We start from the raw sequence: 16,417 nt of genomic DNA, 5'->3' as shown, positions 1-16,417 counted from the left end.
TACCCGCTGGAGCGCAGACTACGGGTGGGTGTTGCTATGGTGACCAATGAGCTAAGATAAGGCGGGGATTTGCCTAGCAGTGATTTATAGATGGCCTGGAGCCAGTGGGTTTGGCGACGAATATGTAGTGAGGACCAGCCAACAAGAGCGTACAGGTCACAGTGGTGGGTATTATATGGGGCTTTGGAGACAAAACGGATGGCACTGTGATAGACTACATCCAATTTGCTGAGTAGAGTGTTGGAGGCTATTTTGTAAATGACATCGCCGAAGTCAAGGATCGGTAGGATAGTCAGTTTTACGAGGGCATGTTTGGCAGCATGAGTGAAGGAGGCTTTGTTGCGAAATAGGAAACCGATTCTAGATTTAACTTTGGATTGGAGATTCTTAATGTGAGTCTGGAAGGAGAGTTTACAGTCTAACCAGACACCTAGATATTTGTAGTTGTCCACATACTCTAGGTCAGACCCGTCGAGAGTAGTGATTCTAGTCGGGTGGGCGGATGCAAGCAGCGTTCGGTTGAAGAGCATGCAATTCGTTTTACTAGTGTTTAAGAGCAGTTGGAGGCTACTGAAGGAGTGTTGTATGGAATTGAAGCTCGTTTGGAGGTTTGTTAACACAGTGTCCAATGAAGGGCCAGATGTATACAAAATGGTGTCGTCTGCGTAGAGGTGGATCTGAGAGTCACCAGCAGCAAGAGCGACGTCATTGATATACACAGAGAAAAGAGTCGGCCCAAGAATTGAACCCTGTGGCACCCCCATAGAGACTGCCATAGGTCCAGACAACAGGCCCTCCGATTTGACACATTGAACTCTATCTGAGAAGTAGTTGGTGAACCAGGCGAGGCAGTCATTTGAGAAACCAAGGCTATTTAGTCTGCCAATAAGAATGCGGTGGTTGACAGAGTCGAAAGCCTTGGCCAGGTCAATGAAAACGGCTGCACAGTACTGTCTATTATCGATCGCGGTTATAATATCGTTTAGGACCTTGAGCGTGGCTGAAGTGCACCCATGACCAGCTCGGAAACCGGATTGCATAGCGGAGAAGGTACGGTGGGATTCGAAATGGTCGGTGATCTGTTTGTTGACTTGGCTTTCAAATACTGCAAAGACATGATTTCCATGTGTTTTATGCCATTCCATTTGCTCCATTCCGGCCATTATTATGAGCCAACCTCCCCTCAGAAGCCTCCTGTGGTCTACAGTAAGTCTATATTTTGTATTTGTGAAATTATTAAGTAAAGGGCTTTACATTTCTAGAACCGTATCGCTATTGAGAATCGATTCACGTTTAACTGGAGTGGCAGGGCCAATCTACCTCTGAAAATAACATGGAAGGTCCTTGGATCTTAAGGAGTAATGGTAGGCTCCTTAAGAGTACATCTTGGACTACAGAAAGGCTAGCTTTTTACTAAGGACTCTATTCAATATGTAAAGCTGAAGCTTTATTGATTCCACTATAGAAATGTAAAGGTAATTTCCGATTGAGCAGACATATGCAGCGTTTACAGTCTCCGCTAAAGTGGGAACGTTGCCTTTAAATTTCAATCACGCTGTAAAGCTGAACTTCACATATTTTTATTTATTTGTACCTTTATTTAACTAGGCAAGTCAGTTAAGAACAAATTCTTATTTACAATGACGGCCTACACTGGCCAAACCCAGACGACGCTGGGCCAATTGTGCACCGCCCTACGGGACTCCCAATCACGGCCGGTTGTGATACAGCCTGGAATCGAACCAGGAGGTCTGTAGTGACGCCTCAAACACTGAGATGCAGTGCCTTAGACTGCTGCGCCACTCGGAAGCCTATTGAATAGGGCCCTGATACAGTTTGGCTCTGGTTCCAAGTTTTATCAGAAGGGATATAGCTTGTCTAAAATAAACATTGAGGTTGTTGTTAGCAAACTTCAAGTCAAGTGCAATACAGTAAAATGAGGGATGACAGCCATACTGAGTAGTTGCGGTGTTTCCTTCCTCAGGCCTACCTGTCAGCTACTCCACCACCGAAGGTTCCTCCTCTTGGATTTCGTCTCTAACACATGCAGCAGCAACTTAATCTCAGCAGCTCTATTTTGGTTTTCCATCAGAAAGGTTTTTATGAATGGGAGCCCTGTGTGTTTGCCACCGGGAGCTCAAATTAGGAGGAGTGGAGTGACTGTGCAATTTCCAACTCGTCTCAGTAGTGCTGTGAGAGGGCCGGGGTGAGGGTGGCCAGGCAGCGTAGACTGACTGGTGGACTGACTGCCCGTTTGCATCTGAAATAGTACCCTATTCCCTATATAGTGCACTACACCTGGTCAAAAGTAGTGCACTATATAGGGTACCATTTCTAACATAGTTCCTGACTGCCTGTTGAGACCTGGCTGGCTTCCCTTTCTGTAATTACATTAAGTAGCCAGGGCGACCAGGACAGGAGTGGCAGCGGCCCAACAGTGGGGTTCTGTTTCGGACTCCTGTATGGGGATACATCACGAGACAGAGGCGTATCTATCTGACCGGTGGCGGGAGGGCGGGAGCAGGCAGTAGCCTCAGGGGTATGGCGGACGGAGGTCCCAGCACAGTGTCAGCCAACTAGGCGACGGGCGGGCGGGCAGGCGGGCGATAGCTTAATGAGACAGTGTGTGAGATGGGTGGCCGGGGAACCTGTTGTGGGCCAGTAGCCAGGGCACTGCAGGGAGGAGGGGGCTTTAGAGGACACTGGGAGAAGAGTAGAGGGCACAGAGGACAGAGCCATGACAGAGAACACTAGAGTTTAGTTTACCTCAGGCCCATGGTCTTGGTTTGGGAAACCTTCTGGATTTTCATTCCACCCCACCACAACACACACTCTCTAGCCTCATTACCACAACACACACTCTCTCTAACATCATTATCACAATACACACTCTCTCTAACATCATTATCACAACACACACTCTTTTTAACATCATTATCACAACACACACTCTCTCTAACATCATTATCACAACACACACTCTCTTTAACATCATTACCACAACACACACACTAACATCCTTATCACAACACACATACTACCATCATTATCACAACACACACTCTCTTTATCATTATCACAACACACATACTATTCACTGATGCACATACAGTAGGCTACACCACTTGTAAAAATATACACACACACCTCTCAGTACACACACACCTCTCACTACACACACACACCTCTCAGTGCACACACACACACCTCTCAATGCACACACACACCTCTCAGTGCACACACCTCTCAGTATACACACACACCTCTCAGTACACACACACACACCTCTCAGTGAACACACATACACACCTCTCGGTACACACACACACACCTCTCAGTACACACACACACACACACACCTCTCAGTACACACACACACCTCTCAGTACACACACACACACACACCTCTCAGTACACACACACACACACACCTCTCAGTACACACACACACACACCTCTCAGTACACACACACACACCTCTCAGTGTAGTGTTTCTGTCACGAGTTACAAAGCCAGAACCCAGAAGCAGACCAGGACAAGGTAAGTTGAAACGAAGGTGAGTGTTTATTTACAAGTTCAAGAGTGATGCTGAATAATCCAGGGAACAGAGCGGGCGGCGTTGATTAGTTGTTGGGGGTGCAGTGGTTGATCCGATCATGGCTCGGCAGCCGCCGACCACCAGGCAGAGGTTGGATGAAGGTTCCGGACGAGTGATGTTCATGGCTAACGATCCGGCAGGGAATGGATGTTAGGCCAGAGCCTAAGAAGGGTGATGATCAGGACCAGGTGTGCAGATTGCTGATGGGATGCAGGTGCGAAATCAAGAGAGCTCCCCGGAGCGTTCCAGAACCCTCGGGAAACTGGAGATCACGAGCAGAAAAACTAGTCCACAGACAGGACCCGACTCAGACTGCCGGGATCGTTACAGTACCCCCCTCCGACGAACACCACCGGGCGGACTCCCCGGAGCGCCAGGATGGAGGCGGTAGAAGTCACGGATGAGGTCAGCATCTAGGATCTGTCGCCGCGGAATCCAACTCCTCTCTTCAGGACCATACCCCTCCCAGTCCACGAGATACTGGAAACCCCGGCCCCGCCGTCTGGAATCCATGATGCGTCGCACCGTGTAGGCAGGACCACCTCCGATCATCCGAGGAGGAGGAGGAGGAGGCGGAGGAGGCAACAGAGGACTGAGGAAAACAGGCTTGAGGCAGGAGACATGAAAGGTGGGATGGACTCTGAGCGTCCTCGGGAGTTTGAGTCGAACTGCCACCGGATTGATCACCTTCTCCACCACAAACGGACCAATGAACTTGTAACAACTTCCTAGACTCAGTCCGTAAAGGAAGATCCCGTGTGGCCAACCAGACCCTATCTCCGATGGTATAGGTGGGAGCGGGGATCCGGCGACGATTCGCCTGGAGCTGATACCGGTCCGAAACTCTAAGGAGTGCCTTTCTGGCCCGATGCCAGGTCCGGTGGCAACGACTGAATATGGGCCTGAACAGAAGGCACTGAGAGCTCCTTCTCCTGAGAAGGGAACAAGGGAGGTTGGTAGCCATACAGGCACTGGAAGGGAGACATCCCAGTGGCAGATGTAGGGAGAGTATTGTGGGCATACTCAACCCAAGGCAACTGAGAGACCCAGGAGGTGGGGTTGGAAGAGGCCAGGCAGCGTAGCGTGGATTCCATCTTCTGGTTGGCTCTCTCCGCCTGACCATTAGATTGGGGGTGAAAACCAGATGTGAGACTGACTGTAGCTCCAATGGCCAAACAGAAGGACTTCCAGACAGCAGAGGTAAACTGAGGGCCACGGTCGGAAACGATATCACTGGGCAAACCGTGGACCCTGAAAACCTCCCCTAACCAGGATCTCGGACGTCTCCGAGGCAGAGGGAAGCTTGGCAATTGGCACAAAGTGGGCGAACTTGCTGAATCTGTCCACGATAGTCAGAACGACCGTGTTCCCCTCAGAAGCGGGCAACCCAGTGACAAAGTCCAGGGCCAGATGCGACCATGGTCGCCGGGGAATAGGAAGGGGGTGAAGTAGTCCAGAGCTGGGCCGATTGGTACTCTTATTCTGCGCACACACTGGACAGGCAGCAACATAACCCCGAGTATCCTCGGACATGGCAGGCCACCAAAAACGTCTGCGAAGAAACGCCATCGTCCGAGCCACGCCAGGGTGACAAGCCATCTTGCTGGCGTGGGACCATTTGAGGACCGCAGGACGAACCGACTCAGGCACAAACAACCGACCGGGTGGACCGTTACCGGGACCGGGCTGCGTCCGAAGGGCCGCCATCACCTCCTCCTCAATCTTCCACCTAACAGCTCCCACGACGCAGTTCCGGGGGAGAATTGTCTCGATCTTGGACCCACTCTCCTCCGTCTTGGAGAACATCCGAGACAAGGCGTCCGCCTTGCCGTTCTTAGATCCAGGTCGGAACGTCAGGGAAAAATTGAATCGTCCGAAAAACAACGACCACCTGGCCTGACGGGAGTTGAGACGTCTAGCCGATTGCACGTAAGCAAGATTCTTGTGGTCAGTCCAGACAATAAACGGCTGCTCCGCCCCCTCCAACCAGTGGCGCCACTCCTCCAAGGCAAGTTTCACCGCGAGAAGCTCCCGGTTACCCACATCGTAATTCCTCTCCGCAGGCGAAAGGCGACGAGAGTAGTAGGCGCAGGGATGGAGTTTACTGTCCGTGGAGCATCGCTGCGACAGGATGGCGCCAACTCCCACATCAGACGCGTCCACTTCAACGACGAACTGACGGGCCGTGTCCGGTTGAGAGAGAATCGGTGCGTTGGTGAATCGCCTCTTCAAATCCAGAAACGCTCGATCCGCCTCCGGATTCCACTTGAAGCTCCTGATACTGGAAGTCAAGGCCGTTAACGGAGCGGCCACACGGCTGTAATCCCGGATGAATCTGCGGTAGAAATTCGCAAACCCCAAAAATCTCTGGAGCTGCAATCTCGTACCGGGCTGGGCCCATTCCAGAACCGCTCTAACCTTCTCCTGGTCCATCCTAATCTCTCCCCTGGAGATGATGTACCCGAGAAAGGATGTCGTGTGGGCGTGAAACTCGCACTTCTCGGCCTTCACGAACAGGCGATTCTCCAACAATCGCTGCAGAACCTGCCGGACATGCTGGACGTGGTCGGAAGGTTCCTTCGAGAAGATCAGAATGTCATCCAGGTAAACAAACACAAAGAGACCGATCATATCTCTCAGGACGTCGTTCACCATACTCTGGAATACCGCTGGAGCATTGGTCAGTCCAAACGGCATCACCTGATACTCGAAGTGACCCATCGGTGTATTGAAACCCGTCAACCACTCGTCTCCCTCTCTGATCCGGACCATGTGATACGCATTGCGTAGGTCTAGCTTGGTGAACACCGTAGCACCCTGTAAGGAGTCGAAGGCAGAACTCATCAAGGGCAGGGGATACTTGTTCTTGACCGTGATGTCATTCAACCCCCGATAATCAATACACGGTCGAAGAGAGCCATCCTTCTTACCCACAAAGAAGAATCCTGCCCCCAGGGGTGATGACGAGGGACGAACGAGACCAGCAGCTAGGGACTCCTTGATGTAGGTCTCCAAAGCCTCACGTTCAGGGCGGGAGATACTGTATAACCTTCCCTTGGGGTAGACAGCTCCAGGGAACAGGTTGATGGCACAATCATATGGTCGGTGGGGAGGGAGTGACAGAGCCTTCTGCTTACTGAACACTTCCCCCAAATCGTGATATGTCTCGGGAACCAGGGACAAATCTGGGGGTTTAGCCTCAATCACCTGACTGGGAACCGAATGGGGACAGGCAGTCTTGAGACAGTTAGCATGACAATCAAGGCTCCAACTCGTTACCTTGCCCGTCACCCAATCGAACGTGGGATTGTGTTCCTTCAGCCAGGGGTATCCAAGGACCAGAGGAACATGGGAAGACGGCAGAATGAAGAATGAAATCATCTCCGAATGATTCCCCGACAACAGCATCTTAACCGGTTCAGTCCTCATCGTGATACGTGCCAGACTACTGCCGTTCAGAGTGGTCGCTTCAATGGCTTCCGGCAATTGCTCCTTGGAAAGCCCCAGCTGTTCCACCAACTCGGCATCAAGAAAGCTTCCATCGGCACCTGAATCGATAAAAGCGTTAATCGCTAAGCTCTGATTCCTGTTCACAAGGGTAGCCGGGAAACGGGGTCTGACAGAGGTACTGAGAGGTTGAAACTGGCTCGCTAAAAGTCCTCCCAACTTTAGCGAGCCGGGCAGTTTGACGACCGCCGGGAACAAGTGGAGATGTAATGTCCCGAGCTACCACAGTAGAGGCAGCAGTTGGTCTTACGTCTATGTTGACGCTCCTCCTTGGTTAACCCGTGCCGCCCCACTTGCATGGGTTCAGAATCGGAGAGAGGACCTCTCCACTAATCCTTTGTGGTGGAGAATGATCGACGTGTTCTGGTCCACCACCCGACCCGACTGGGAACTGAGAAGCTGATCGATTGGACGGACCCCATTGCTTCTCCCTCCTTCGCTCTCGGACTCGATTATCCACCCGAATAGACAAGGCTACCAAGCTGTCCAGGTCACTAGGCTCCGGATAGGAGATCAACTCATCCTTGAGCTGCTCCGACAGACCCTGGTAAAAGGCCGCTTGCAGAGACTCCTCATTCCACCCACTCTCCACAGCCAACGTCTTGAACTCGATCACGAAGTCGGCCACGCTGCGAGTTCCTTGGTGAAGCGAAAACAGGCGCCTAGCTGCGTCCCTCCCTCGGACGGAATGGTCGAAGAGCTTCCTCATCTCGGCCGTGAACCCCTGGTATGAAGCCATGCAGGGGTCTTGTCGTTCCCAAACGGCTGAAGCCCACTCCAGCGCTCGACCACGCAGCAACTCAATCACAAAGGCTATCCTAGCCTTGTCTGTGGCATAAGAGTAGGGCTGTAGGTCGAACACTAACCCACACTGCATAAGGAAAGAACGGCATCTTCCCAGCTCCCCCTCATATTTATCCGGCGTCGGAACCTTGGGCTCACGGAAGGACACAGCTCCAGACGCGGCAGGCGAGATGGGTGAAACCGGTAGTGGATCCTCCACCGGAAACTGGCGCTGGTTCTGGACCTCCGTCAGACCGGTAGAAAGGTTCCGAACTGACAACGCTATCTCCTGTAGTGCCATGCTATGTTGTCCCAACATCTTCTCCTGATGGGAAATGGCATGGCGAACAGAGTCCAGGTCCGCTGGGTTCATTACTGGCCGGATCGTTCTGTCACGAGTTACAAAGCCAGAACCCAGAAGCAGACCAGGACAAGGTAAGTTGAAACGAAGGTGAGTGTTTATTTACAAGTTCAAGAGTGATGCTGAATAATCCAGGGAACAGAGCGGGCGGCGTTGATTAGTTGTTGGGGGTGCAGTGGTTGATCCGATCATGGCTCGGCAGCCGCCACCACCAGGCAGAGGTTGGATGAAGGTTCCGGACGAGTGATGTTCATGGCTAACGCATCCGGCAGGGAATGGATGTTAGGCCAGAGCCTAAGAAGGGTGATGATCAGGACCAGGTGTGCAGATTGCTGATGGGATGCAGGTGCGGAAATCAAGAGAGCTCCCCGGAGCGTTCCAGAACCCTCGGGAAACTGGAGATCACGAGCAGAAAAACTAGTCCACAGACAGGACCCGACTCAGACTGCCGGGATCGTTACAGTTTCTGTTGTTGAACCTGACTCCAGGGGCCCATAGCTGGCTGATTATTGCTGCTGTATTGCGTCTGTCTGTCATCATGACTTATTCATTGCCTGCTACACTGAAACCTGATCCCCAGAGATAACTGTGCACGGCAGACATATGCACCAGCACCACTGGATTCACTTTCTCACCTGGCTCTACTCCCTGTTTCTAGGCTACTGACTCACAGACTAGGGGGGGGTGGAAACCTCTACACACTGATAGACAATTGACAATCATCATTACTGTACAACCATCCTAAGTGAGACAGAGAGCACTGTCTGCATGGAAAGGCTTCGTTCCCACAACTTGGTTTTAAATACTGCGCTTTGTGTTTCAAAGGAAGGTTTTCTGTGCCAAAGAAAGAGAGAAGCCCCGTTTATACCTGGTTCTAACATGCGCCCTTTGTCCTGATCTTGTCCACATTCTGATTGTGCCCACATTTTTTGACGCATTGTGATCTGATCTTCCTGACCACCTCCGGAGGTAGTCAGACACGCATTGTGTCTGGATATCAATCAAGTGTAAACAGATCTGGCTGGTCAAACCATTTAAATCATCATTACACCGGCCTCTAAAATCATTGACTGTCACGCTCTGGCTCCGGGACTGTGTATTTTGAGCCAGGGTGTGTTCATTTGGTTGTGTTGTATTTGGTTGTGTTTCATTGTTTGGTCGTGTGACTCCCAATCAGTGGTAACGAGTGTCAGCTGTCGGCTCGTTATCTCTGATTGGGAGCCATATTTAAACTGTCAGTGTTCACTTTAGTGTTGTGGGTTTTTGTTCCTTGTCAGTCATTGTAACGGAGGACTTCACGTTTCGTCATTGTTTGTTGTTTTCGTGTTTCGGCTTTAATTTAATAAAGTCATGTTCACCTTCAACGCTGCGCATTGGTCCTCCTCATTAGACGATCGTGACAGAAAAACCCACCAAGATGGGACCAAGCAGCGTGTCCAGGAGCCGTCGCCAGGGAGATCCCTCACAGATCTCCTTCGCCTCCTGGACTGGGTCAAGCCGAGTGAGGAGGAGAAGGGCTTGACACTATGGCAGAAGGGCGAGAGGCTGGCGAGCAATATGGAGACCTGGTCCACGGGTAGGAGAGACGCCCCGAAAATTTTTAGGGGGGGGCTCACGACGTCGGACCAGCAGGAGGCCGCGATAGAGCGGCCCAGTGGGTTGCCGGAGAAGGCCGCCGGGTTACGGGGGGCCACTGGTCGAAGAGGGGATGGAGGAAGTAGAGGCACGGCGAGAGGTACTGGCGTGTGTTGCCAGTCCGGTCCGGCCCGTTCCAGATCCCGGTGTAGGACCAGTGGTGTGTGTCCCCAGTACAGTCCGGCCCATCCAAGCTTCCCGCACCAAGCCAGTGGTGTGCGTCGTCAGCCCGGCTCTGCCCGTGCCTGCTCTCCGCATCAAGCCTGTGGTGCGTCTCGTCAGCCCGGCTCTGCCCGTTCCTGCTCTCCGCACCAGGTCTGTGGTGCACGTCGCCAGCCCAGTCCGGCCCATTCCTGCTACTCGCACCAAGCCAAGGGTGCGAGTCGTCAGCCGGATTCAGCCCATTCCTGCTACTCGCACCAAGCCAAGGGTGCGAGTCGTCAGCCGGATTCAGCCCATTCCTGCTACTCGCACCAAGCCAAGGGTGCGAGTCGTCAGCCGGATTCAGCCCATTCCTGCTACTCGCACCAAGCCAAGGGTGCGAGTCGTCAGCCGGATTCAGCCCATTCCTGCTACTCGCACCAAGCCAGGGATGCGAGTCTTCAGCCTGGTGAGGCCTGTTCCGGCTCCACGCACCATGCAAAGGGTGCGTATCGTCTGCCAGGTCCGGTCCGTTTCCTGCCTCACGCGCCAAGCCAGGGGTGCGCGTCGGCAGTCCTGATCCAGCTAACTGGGTCAGATCGGACTGGGGACACTGCGGGGGGATTGTAGTAGGGTGGTGGTCAAGCCCGGAGCCGGAGCCGCCTCCGAGGAGCAATACCCACCCAGCCCTTCCCTATTTGGGGTGTAGGCGCGGTCGGAGTCCGCGCCTTTAGGGGGGGGTACTGTCACGCTCTGGCTCCGGGACTGTGTATTTTGAGCCAGGGTGTGTTCATTTGGTTGTGTTGTATTTGGTTGTGTTTCATTGTTTGGTCGTGTGACTCCCAATCAGTGGTAACGAGTGTCAGCTGTCGGCTCGTTATCTCTGATTGGGAGCCATATTTAAACTGTCAGTGTTCACTTTAGTGTTGTGGGTTTTTGTTCCTTGTCAGTCATTGTAACGGAGGACTTCACGTTTCGTCATTGTTTGTTGTTTTCGTGTTTCGGCTTTAATTTAATAAAGTCATGTTCACCTTCAACGCTGCGCATTGGTCCTCCTCATTAGACGATCGTGACATTGACAAGTAGTACCATTGACTTATGGCATCAGCAACTGTCTTAAAATAAATAAATCCATATTATTTTGAAAGAATATCTGGCACCAGCTAATGTGGTCACAATGTGGACACAAGACACATTTCAATACAATGTGTAGACGCGACAAACCTTGATCAGATAGTGATTGGATCACATTGATCAGATCACAAAACTCACAATTTAGCACAAGGTGTGAACGAGGCTATTGAGAGAGAGAAAGAGAGCAGGAGAGGTTAAGAGAGAGAGAAGGAGAGAATGAGAGATGAGGAGAGAGAGAGCACCTCCCTGATCCTTCAGGTCATCGTGATAAGGCATTATGGTTACATTTAGATACTATCTGGTTCTCAGGACAGAGTGTTCTTCTGGACTGGCTTTAAAGGAGAGAGAGTTAGATCAGATTAAACAACAACAAACCTGATTTCTGCTCCGCCAAGCTGCCATTGTGGCTCTGTAGCTCGGTTCTCCCAGCACTTGGTGGTGCCTGGGAAAGCAACCGTGATGTGTCATTTGGAGATAGAGAGGAGTGACCATGCGTCATCGTCTTTATCAATCCCAGTGAAAAAGAGGAGATATGTTGTGAGTGGGTTGGATGGATTTTATGGGGAAGTGTAATTCAACTCAACAACAAAAAAAAGTATTGAGGAAGTGTATGATGACATCATGTAGCAGGTCTAAGAAAATACACACATGCAAACAAACAAAACAAGGCAATTTGATTGGGAGTTGGGGTCTTCTGCATAAAATGAAGGAGAGAGAGAGGGACAAAAGAGAGATCGTGAGAGGAAGTAAGAGCGTGTAATGGCACACAGGCCTCCATTTCCTCACAACACTGACAGCTAGGACACCTTGAAGAGAGAGGACATTGACATCAACAGAGGAGGCCCCATGTACCTGCAAGTCAATACCCTACTAGCGTTACGTAAGAACTGCCTCCTTGCAGAGAGAGATGAGAGGAGGGGCTGCACAACGAATACACACGACCTGATGGGCCGAGAAGACGAGAGTTGTGGCGTCTCTGGGAAGACCACCTTCACACTGAGGTGTCGTCAGTGTTCACGAGGTGCTGAGGTATTTTCCGATTTTATGTCTGAGCTTCAAATAGTGTCCTTCTCAGGTTAGTATGTAACGAATATTAGAGGAGGAACAGAACAGTCCCAAGTAATAACATGTTAGGTAGCATGCCTATGTCATGAAGTGGATTGTCAAATGTGTAGTTGGAGAATAGAGGGGGTTTTCTGGGGTAGGACGGGTTTTACACTGTAGGTTCACACATGGAGGATTTATGGAGAGCGAAGCCTTATTGCATCTACTAGCTAGCTCTAGGAGAGTGGGTCTGTGTGTCCCTTCCCTGAGCGAAGCCTGAAGCCAGGAGAGGAGAAGAGCAGCCCGCCTCCCCACAGACCTATCAGACAGGAGCTAAACAGGCGCCATGGCAACAGGCCAGGCTGGCTGCACACATGCCAAGCGAGCGTGCACGTGCTACACTGGTTCCCCCCACCTATCCCCCCTCACACATAGCCCCTAGACCTCCTCCCGGCCTCGAGCTTCGGGGGATGGGTCTCCTACAGCATCACTGGTCATGTGACCTCCTACAGGGGCTAGTAGTAGTAACATGGCAGGGAGATCTCTGTGGTCCCTGACCTTCACAGGAGGGGGAGAGGGCTGATGACATCACTGGGCTCGACAGGGGAGAGGCTCCACCTGATTGGCCAATTGGCTTTTATCACATCTGAGCAGAGCTAAGAATTAAGCCAGCCAGGGAGCATGATAACAACATTGATGCTCCTCGGAGTGTGCATAGAAGAGAGACAATGTTTGTTGACATGAGACGTTAGGAAGGGGGTAGGGGATGGAACGTTTGAAATAGGATGCGTTGTTCCGTGGCAACAAGCAATCTCAGTTTTATAGTAGTACTCAAGGGGGCTTTGAGAGTGAAGGCTGGTAGAGATCCATGCAAACATTAAATGTATTTGATAGAAAAAAAACGTCGAGCTGCAAGATATCTCAAGGTGAAATATAAACTGCCATCGTGTGTCAGCTTGGCCCAGGACTCAAGGACTGTTTCACAGCAGAGTATAACAAAGTTGCCCCTATATGCTGATTTAAGGAGTTTCACATCTCCCTCCCTAGTGATTAAGGTCAGGTTTGGGGGAGACTAAACTGATTTCACTGAGTCAGACCTGGGGCATTAAATCCTAGAAGTGTCAGACCTGGGGCTTTAACTCCTAGAAGTGTCAGACCTGGGGCTTTAAATCCTAGAAGTGTCAGACCTGGGGCTTTAAATCCTAGAAGTGTCAGACCTGGGGCTTTAAATCCTAGAAGTGTCAGACCTGGAGTTTGGATTCCCAGTAGTGTCAGACCTGGGGCTTATCAGTCATGTTGACGGACAGCGGATAGACAGGGGGCAGCTGTGAGTCGTTGCTGCTGTGCTTTGTGGAAGAGAACAATCACTCCTGGGTGTGGATACAAACAGGAAACCACACTAAAAGTGAGAACTCCCACCCCAAGACTATCCCAGTATGTTATTTGACAAACCCATAATGAGGACTAAAATTACATCCATGCCATAATGGAGAAAGCTAGTGAGGGTATGGAGGTCAGTTTGTGGTATTATGGTATTTGTAGTTTTACAGTATTTATAGTTTTATTGTATTCATAGTGTTATGACATCATGTGTATCGTGAAGAGTGAACTTGAGGTAGCCACATGAGAGCTGTTTTGTGAGGAAAATGGTGGATTGGAGCAGCGTGACCTCTGTGTGTCGTAGGAAGACCTAATCTCTGAAACACAGCTAACCAGAAGTGCTAACCAGAACAAGGTCATCCCTGCTGATTAGAGGTTATCATGTGAACCACAGACATCTTCAGTTGGTTGTACGGGGAAGAGGGAAGGGCAGAGCGGGAGATGTACTGTCTGTTACTACGGTACCCGTACAACGTCAACAAGCTGTCAGATTCTAATACAGGGGAGGGGGGGGGGTCAGGAATGAAACCAGAGAATGGACAAAAATCTATTGTATAGCCAGTGTGATGTCAGGGGTGAGATTGGGGAATGGAGAGGAGGGGAGTGGATTGGTCTTCTTCATTTCCTGTGTGAGGAGAATTAGATTGGTTTTCCCATGCATGCCCCTGTAACCACCACATACAGTGGGGGAAAAAAGTATTTAGTCAGCCACCAATTGTGCAAGTTCTCCCACTTAAAAAGATGAGAGAGGCCTGTAATTTTCATCATAGGTACACGTCAACTATGACAGACAAATTGAGAAAAATAAATCCAGAAAATCACATTGTAGGATTTTTAAGGAATTTATTTGCAAATTATGGTGGAAAATAAGTATTTGGTCACCTACAAACAAGCAAGATTTCTGGCTCTCACAGACCTGTAACTTCTTCTTTAAGAGGCTCCTCTGTCTTCCACTCGTTACCTGTATTAATGGCACCTGTTTGAACTTGTTATCAGTATAAAAGACACCTGTCCACAACCTCAAACAGTCACACTCCAAACTCCACTATGGCCAAGACCAAAGAGCTGTCAAAGAACACCAGAAACAAAATTGTAGACCTGCACCAGGCTGGGAAGACTGAATCTGCAATAGGTAAGCAGCTTGGTTTGAAGAAATCAACTGTGGGAGCAATTATTAGGAAATGGAAGACATACAAGACCACTGATAATCTCCCTCGATCTGGGGCTCCACGCAAGATCTCACCCCGTGGGGTCAAAATGATCACAAGAACGGTGAGCAAAAATCCCAGAGCCACACGGGGGGACCTAGTGAATGACCTGCAGAGAGCTGGGACCAAAGTAACAAAGCCTACCATCAGTAACACACTACGCCGCCAGGGACTCAAATCCTGCAGTGCCAGACGTGTCCCCCTGCTTAAGCCAGTACATGTCCAGGCCCGTCTGAAGTTTGCTAGAGTGCATTTGGATGATCCAGAAGAGGATTGGGAGAATGTCATATGGTCAGATGAAACCAAAATAGAACTTCTTGGTAAAAACTCAACTCGTCGTGTTTGGAGGACAAAGAATGCTGAGTTGCATCCAAAGAACACCATACCTACTGTGAAGCATGGGGGTGGAAACATCATGCTTTGGGGCTGTTTTTCTGCAAAGGGACCAGGACGACTGATCCGTGTAAAGGAAAGAATGAATGGGGCCATGTATCGTGAGATTTTGAGTGAAAACCTTCTTCCATCAGCAAGGGCATTGAAGATGAAACGTGGCTGGGTCTTTCAACATGACAATGATCCCAAACACACCGCCCGGGCAACGAAGGAGTGGCTTCGTAAGAAGCATTTCAAGGTCCTGGAGTGGCCTAGCCAGTCTCCAGATCTCAACCCCATAGAAAATCTTTGGAGGGAGTTGAAAGTCTGTGTTGCCCAGCGACAGCCCCAAAACATCACTGCTCTAGAGGAGATCTGCATGGAGGAATGGGCCAAAATACCAGCAACCGTGTGTGAAAACCTTGTGAAGACTTACAGAAAACGTTTGACCTGTGTCATTGCCAACAAAGGGTATATAACAAAGTATTGAGAAACTTTTGTTATTGACCAAATACATATTTTCCACCATAATTTGCAAATAAATTCATTAAAAATCCTACAATGTGATTTTCTGGAGAAAAAAATCTCATTTTGTCTGTCATAGTTGGACGTGTACCTATGATGAAAATTACAGGCCTCTCTCATCTTTTTAAGTGGGAGAACTTGCACAATTGGTGGCTGACTAAATCCTTTTTTCCCCACTGTATAGCGTTTCCCACGGCCCACAACATCACAGGACAATCATCCATCTCACTCTGCCAAGTGTGACAAAAGCCAGACATTTACTGTAAAGATGTTGGTGAAGAGCTATCTCTGCCGCGGAGCAGTTGAGTTTCCCCTAGCTGCAAAAAAACAGTGTTACAAACATGCACCCAATTCTAAGTGCTGTATGACGGAAGTCCCCGAAATGAAACACCATCAGGATGACAACAATCATGGTCGCCCTAGCAACTATCTCAATGACCCCTGGTTAGAAGGCATAGTGTTTCACTTTACAGATAGTGCCCTGGAGGATGTCCATGTAGCCAAAGTACAGATGGAAAATCTTAATTTGATCACCCTGTTGTTGCAGGAAATGTACTACACAGCAGGAAATGCACTACACAGCAGGAAATGCAACTTGTAGTATATTCAAGGTTTAAAAAGTATTCTAAAGTTAGTAATTTCCACTTTAAAATGGCTGACTTGATTTGCCCTAACTACAAATGTATCAACCCCTATTAAAATGTCCATTAATCATAGTCCACAAAATAC

Source organism: Coregonus clupeaformis, unplaced genomic scaffold (assembly GCF_020615455.1).
Source record: "Coregonus clupeaformis isolate EN_2021a unplaced genomic scaffold, ASM2061545v1 scaf1265, whole genome shotgun sequence".
NCBI classification, from domain to species: Eukaryota; Metazoa; Chordata; class Actinopteri; order Salmoniformes; family Salmonidae; genus Coregonus; species Coregonus clupeaformis.
This window is presented reverse-complemented; position numbering follows the sequence as displayed.